Below are 7,528 nucleotides of genomic sequence, written 5' to 3'. Positions count from 1 at the left end.
TGAAAAATTCTTAAAGAGTGTTCATCTGTCCACAAATAGTCTAGTTATCCTAAGTTCTAAATCACAAACCCAAATCTACAATATTTATCTATAAAATGAAAACTTTCCAAAAATAGCAGTTTTTAAGAAATAATTATTTAAAAATACAAATTGGTGATGAAAATTTTTAAAAGAATACTCAATTATCCACAAATATTCTTGTTATCTTAATTTTTAAACCATAAACTCAAATCTACTATATTTCTATAAAAAAATGAAAACTTTCCAAAAATAGCAGTTTTTTAAAAAAATTATTTAAAAATACAACACATTGATGAAAAATTCTTAAATAATACTCATCTATCCACAAATACTCTTGTTATTCTAATTTTTAAATCACAAACCCAAATCTACAATATTTATCTATAAAATGAAAACTTTCCAAAAATAGCAGTTTTTAAGAAAATTATTTAAAAATACAACCTATTGATGAAAAATTCTTAAAGAGTGTTCATCTGTCCACAAATAGTCTAGTTATCCTAAGTTCTAAATCACAAACTCAAATCTACAATATTTATCTATAAAATGAAAACTTTCCAAAAATAGCAGTTTTTAAGAAATAATTATTTAAAAATACAAATTGGTGATGAAAATTTCTAAAAGAATACTCAATTATCCACAAATATTCTTGTTATCTTAATTTTTAAACCACAAACTCAAATCTACTATATTTCTTTAAAAAATGAAAACTTTCCAAAAATAGCAGTTTTTAAGAAAATTATTTAAAAATACAACCATTGATGAAAAAAACTTAAATAATACTCATCTATCCACAAATATTCTTGTTATCCTAATTTTTAAATTTCAAACCCAAATCTACAATATTTATCTATAAAATGAAAACTTTCCAAAAATAGCAGTTTTTAAGAAAATTATTTTAAAATACAACCTATTGATGAAAAATTCTTAAAGAGTGTTCATCTGTCCACAAATAGTCTAGTTATCCTAAGTTCTAAATCACTTACCCAAATCTACAATATTTATCTATAAAATGAAAACTTTCCAAAAATAGCAGTTTTTAAGAAATAATTATTTAAAAATACAAATTGGTGATGAAATTTTTTAAAAGAATACTCAATTATCCAAAAATATTCTTGTTATCTTAATTTTTAAACCATAAACTCAAATCTACTATATTTCTATAAAAAAATGAAAACTTTCCAAAAATAGCAGTTTTTAAAAAAATTATTTAAAAATACAACACATTGATGAAAAATTCTTAAATAATACTCATCTATCCACAAATACTCTTGTTATCCTAATTTTTAAATCACAAACCCAAATCTACAATATTTATCTATAAAATGAAAACTTTCCAAAAATAGCAGTTTTTAAGAAAATTATTTAAAAATACAACCTATTGATGAAAAATTCTTAAAGAGTGTTCATCTGTCCACAAATAGTCTAGTTATCCTAAGTTCTAAATCACAAACTCAAATCTACAATATTTATCTATAAAATGAAAACTTTCCAAAAATAGCAGTTTTTAAGAAATAATTATTTAAAAATACAAATTGGTGATGAAAATTTCTAAAAGAATACTCAATTATCCACAAATATTCTTGTTATCTTAATTTTTAAACCACAAACTCAAATCTACTATATTTCTTTAAAAAAATGAAAACTTTCCAAAAATAACAGTTTTTAAGAAAATTATTTAAAAATACAATACATTGATGAAAAATTCTTAAATAATACTCATCTATCCACAATTACTCTTGTTATCCTAATTTCTAAATCACAAACCCAAATCTACAATATTTATCTATAAAATGAAAACTTTCCAAAAATAGCAGTTTTTAAGAAAATTATTTAAAAATACAACCTATTGATGAAAAATTCTTAAAGAGTGTTCATCTGTCCACAAATAGTCTAGTTATCCTAAATTCTAAATCACATACCCAAATCTACAATATTTATCTATAAAATGAAAACTCTCCAAAAATAGCAGTTTTAAAAAAATTATTTAAAAATACAAATTGGTGATGAAAATTTCTAAAAGAATACTCAATTATCCACAAATATTCTTGTTATCTTAATTTTTAAACCACAAACTCAAATCTACTATATTTCTTTAAAAAATGAAAACTTTCCAAAATAGCAGTTTTTAAGAAAATTATTTAAAAATACAATACATTGATGAAAAATTCTTCAATAATACTCATCTATCCGCAAATACTCTTGTTATCCTAATTTTTAAATCACAAACCCAAATCTACAATATTTATCTATAAAATGAAAACTTTCCAAAAATAGCAGTTTTTAAGAAAATTATTTAAAAATATAACCTATTGATGAAAAATTCTTAAAGAGTGTTCATCTGTCCACAAATAGTCTAGTTATCATAAGTTCTAAATCACAAACCTAAATCTACAAAATTTATCTATAAAATGAAAACTTTCCAAAAATAGCAGTTTTTAAGAAAAATTTATTTAAAAAGACAAATTGGTGATGAAAATTTCTAAAAGAATACTCAATTGTCCACAAATATTCTTGTTATCTTAATTTTTAAACCATAAACTCAAATCTACTATATTTCTATAAAAAAATGAAAACTTTCCAAAAATAGCAGTTTTTAAAAAAAATTATTTAAAAATACAACCCATTGATGAAAAAAACTTAAATAAGACTCATCCATCCACAAATATTCTTGTTATCCTAATTTTTAAATTTCAAACCCAAATCTACAATATTTATCTATAAAATGAAAACTTTCCAAAAATAGCAGTTTTTAAGAAAATTATTTTAAAATACAACCTATTGATGAAAAATTCTTAAAGAGTGTTCATCTGTCCACAAATAGTCTAGTTATCCTAAGTTCTAAATCACTTACCCAAATCTACAATATTTATCTATAAAATGAAAACTTTCCAAAAATAGCAGTTTTTAAGAAATAATTATTTAAAAATACAAATTGGTGATGAAATTTTTAAAAGAATACTCAATTATCCACAAATATTCTTGTTATCTTAATTTTTAAACCATAAACTCAAATCTACTATATTTCTATAAAAAAATGAAAACTTTCCAAAAATAGCAGTTTTTAAAAAAAATTATTTAAAAATACAACACATTGATGAAAAATTCTTAAATAATACTCATCTATCCACAAATACTCTTGTTATTCTAATTTTTAAATCACAAACCCAAATCTACAATATTTATCTATAAAATGAAAACTTTCCAAAAATAGCAGTTTTTAAGAAAATTATTTAAAAATACAACCTATTGATGAAAAATTCTTAAAGAGTGTTCATCAGTCCACAAATAGTCTAGTTATCATAAGTTATAAATCACAAACCTAAATCTACAAAATTTATCTATAAAATGAAAACTTTCCAAAAATAGCAGTTTTTAAGAAAAATTATTTAAAAAGACAAATTGGTGATGAAAATTTCTAAAAGAATACACAATTATCCACAAATATTCTTGTTATCTTAATTTATAAACCACAAACTCAAATCTACTATATTTCTTTAAAAAATGAAAACTTTCCAAAAATAGCAGTTTTTAAGAAAATTATTTAAAAATACAACCCATTGATGAAAAAAACTTAAATAATACTCATCTATCCACAAATATTCTTGTTATCCTAATTTTTAAATTTCAAACCCAAATCTACAATATTTATCTATAAAATGAAAACTTTCCAAAAATAGCAGTTTTTAAGAAAATTATTTAAAAATACAACATATTGATGAAAAATTCTTAAAGAGTGTTCATCTGTCCACAAATAGTCTAGTTATCCTAAGTTCTAAATCACTTACCCAAATCTACAATATTTATCTATAAAATGAAAACTTTCCAAAAATAGCAGTTTTTAAGAAAATTATTTAAAAATACAACCTATTGATGAAAAATTCTTAAAGAGTGTTCATCAGTCCACAAATAGTCTAGTTATCATAAGTTATAAATCACAAACCTAAATCTACAAAATTTATCTATAAAATGAAAACTTTCCAAAAATAGCAGTTTTAAGAAAAATTATTTAAAAGACAAATTGGTGATGAAAATTTCTAAAAGAATACTCAATTATCCACAAATATTCTTGTTATCTTAATTTTTAAACCACAAACTCAAATCTACTATATTTCTTAAAAAAAATGAAAACTTTCCAAAAATAGCAGTTTTTAAAAAAAATTATTTAAAAATACAACACATTGATGAAAAATTCTTAAATAATACTCATCTATCCACAAATACTCTTGTTATTCTAATTTTTAAATCACAAACCCAAATCTACAATATTTATCTATAAAATGAAAACTTTCCAAAAATAGCAGTTTTTAAGAAAATTATTTAAAAATACAACTCATTGATGAAAAAATCTTAAATAATACTCATCTGTCCACAAATAGTTGTTATCCTAATTTTAAATTCACAAACCCAAATCTACAATATTTATCTATAAAATGAAAACTTTCCAAAATAGCAGTTTTTAAGAAAAAATTATTTAAAAATACAAATTGGTGATGAAAATTTCTAAAAGAATACTCAATTATCCACAAATATTCTTGTTATCTTAATTTTTAAACCACAAACTCAAATCTACTATATTTCTTTAAAAAAATGAAAACTTTCCAAAATAGCAGTTTTAAAGAAAATTATTTAAAAATACAACACATTGATGAAAAATTCTTAAATAATACTCATCTATCCACAAATATTCTTGTTATCCTAATTTTAAATCACAAACCCAAATCTACAATATTTATCTATAAAATGAAAACTTTCCAAAAATAGCAGTTTTTAAGAAAATTATTTAAAAATACAACCTATTGATGAAAAATTCTTAAAGAGTGTTCATCTGTCCACAAATAGTCTAGTTATCCTAAGTTCTAAATCACATACCCAAATCTACAATATTTATCTATAAAATGAAAACTCTCCAAAAATAGCAGTTTTTAAAAAAAAATTATTTAAAAATACAAATTGGTGATGAAAATTTCTAAAAGAATACTCAATTATCCACAAATATTCTTGTTATCTTAATTTTTAAACCACAAACTCAAATCTACTATATTTCTTTAAAAAAATGAAAACTTTCCAAAATAGCAGTTTTTAAGAAAATTATTTAAAAATACAACACATTGATGAAAAATTCTTAATAATACTCATCTATCCACAAATATTCTTGTTATCCTAATTTTTAAATCACAAACCCAAATCTACAATATTTATCTATAAAATGAAAACTTTCCAAAAATAGCAGTTTTTAAGAAAATTATTTAAAAATACAACCTATTGATGAAAAATTCTTAAAGAGTGTTCATCTGTCCACAAATAGTCTAGTTATCCTAAGTTCTAAATCACATACCCAAATCTACAATATTTATCTATAAAATGAAAACTCTCCAAAAATAGCAGTTTTTAAAAAAAATTATTTAAAAATACAAATTGGTGATGAAAATTTCTAAAAGAATACTCAATTATCCACAAATATTCTTGTTATCTTAATTTTAAATCACAAACTCAAATCTACTATATTTCTTTAAAAAAATGAAAACTTTCAAAAATAGCAGTTTTTAAGAAAATTATTTAAAAATACAACACATTGATGAAAAATTCTTTAATAATACTCATCTATCCACAAATAGTCTTGTTATCCTAATTTTAAATCACAAACCCAAATCTACAATATTTATCTATAAAATGAAAACTTTCCAAAAATAGCAGTTTTAAGAAAATTATTTAAAAATACAACCTATTGATGAAAAATTCTTAAAGAGTGTTCATCTGTCCACAAATAGTCTAGTTATCCTAAGTTCTAAATCACAATCCCAAATCTACAATATTTATCTATAAAATGAAAACTTTCCAAAAATAGCAGTTTAAAAAAAAATTATTTAAAAATACAAATTGGTGATGAAAATTTCTAAAAGAATACTCAATTATCCACAAATATTCTTGTTATCTTAATTTTTAAACCACAAACTCAAATCTACTATATTTCTTTAAAAAAATGAAAACTTTCCAAAATAGCAGTTTTTAAGAAAATTATTTAAAAATACAACAATTGATGAAAAATTCTAAAATACTCATCTATCCACAAATACTCTTGTTATCCTAATTTTTAAATCACAAACCCAAATCTACAATATTTATCTATAAAATGAAAAATTTCCAAAAATAGCAGTTTTTAAGAAAATTATTTAAAAATATAACCATGATGAAAAATTCTTAAAGAGTGTTCATCTGTCCACAAATAGTCTAGTTATCCTAAGTTCTAAATCACAAACCAAATCTACAAAATTTATCTAAAATGAAAACTTTCCAAAAATAGCAGTTTTAAGAAAAATTATTTAAAAATACAATTGGTGATGAAAATTTCTAAAAGAATACTCAATATCCACAAATATTCTTGTTATCTTATTTTAAACCACAAACTCAAATCTACTATATTCTTTAAAAAAATGAAAACTTTCCGAAAAGAGCAGTTTTTAAGAAAATGATTTAAAAATACAACCCATTGATGAAAAAAACTTAAATAATACTCATCTATCCACAAATACTCTTGTTATCCTAATTTTTAAATCACAAACCCAAATCTACAATATTTATCTATAAAATGAAAACTTTCCAAAAATAGCAGTTTTTAAGAAAATTATTTAAAAATACAACCTATTGATGAAAAATTCTTAAAGAGTGTTCATCTGTCCACAAATAGTCTAGTTATCCTAAGTTCTAAATCACAAACCCAAATCTACAATATTTTCTATAAAATGAAAACTTTCCAAAAATAGCAGTTTTTAAGAAATAATATTTAAAAATACAAATTGGTGATGAAAATTTATTAAAAGAATACTCAATTATCCACAAATATTCTTGTTATCTTAATTTTTAAACCACAAACTCAAATCTACTATATTTCTTAAAAAAATGAAAACTTTCAAAAAATAGCAGTTTTAAAAAAAATTATTTAAAAATACAACACGTTGATGAAAAATTCTAAAATAATACTCATCTATCCACAAATACTCTTGTTATCCTAATTTTTAAATCACAAACCCAAATCTACAATATTTATCTATAAAATGAAAACTTTCCAAAAATAGCAGTTTTTAAGAAAATTATTTAAAAAATACAAATTGATGAAAAATTCTTAAAGAGTTCATCTGTCCACAAATAGTCTAGTTATCCTAAGTTCTAAATCACAAAACCAAATCTACAATATTATCTTAAAATGAAAACTTTCCAAAAATAGCAGTTTTTAAGAAATAATTATTTAAAAATACAAATTGGTGATGAAAAATTTCTAAAAGAATACTCAATTATCCACAATATTCTTGTTATCTTAATTTTTAAACCACAAACTCAAATCTACTATATTTCTTTAAAAAATGAAAACTTTCCAAAAATAGCAGTTTTTAAGAAAATTATTTAAAAATACAACACGTTGATGAAAAATTCTAAAATAAAACTCATCTATCCACAATTCCTTGTTATCCTAATTTTCAAATCACAAACCAAATCTACAATATTTATCTAT

Source organism: Brassica napus, chromosome A9, assembly GCF_020379485.1.
Source record: "Brassica napus cultivar Da-Ae chromosome A9, Da-Ae, whole genome shotgun sequence".
NCBI classification, from domain to species: domain Eukaryota; kingdom Viridiplantae; phylum Streptophyta; class Magnoliopsida; order Brassicales; family Brassicaceae; genus Brassica; species Brassica napus.
The sequence above is the reverse complement of the archived record's forward strand: the minus strand, read 5'-3'. Positions refer to the sequence as shown.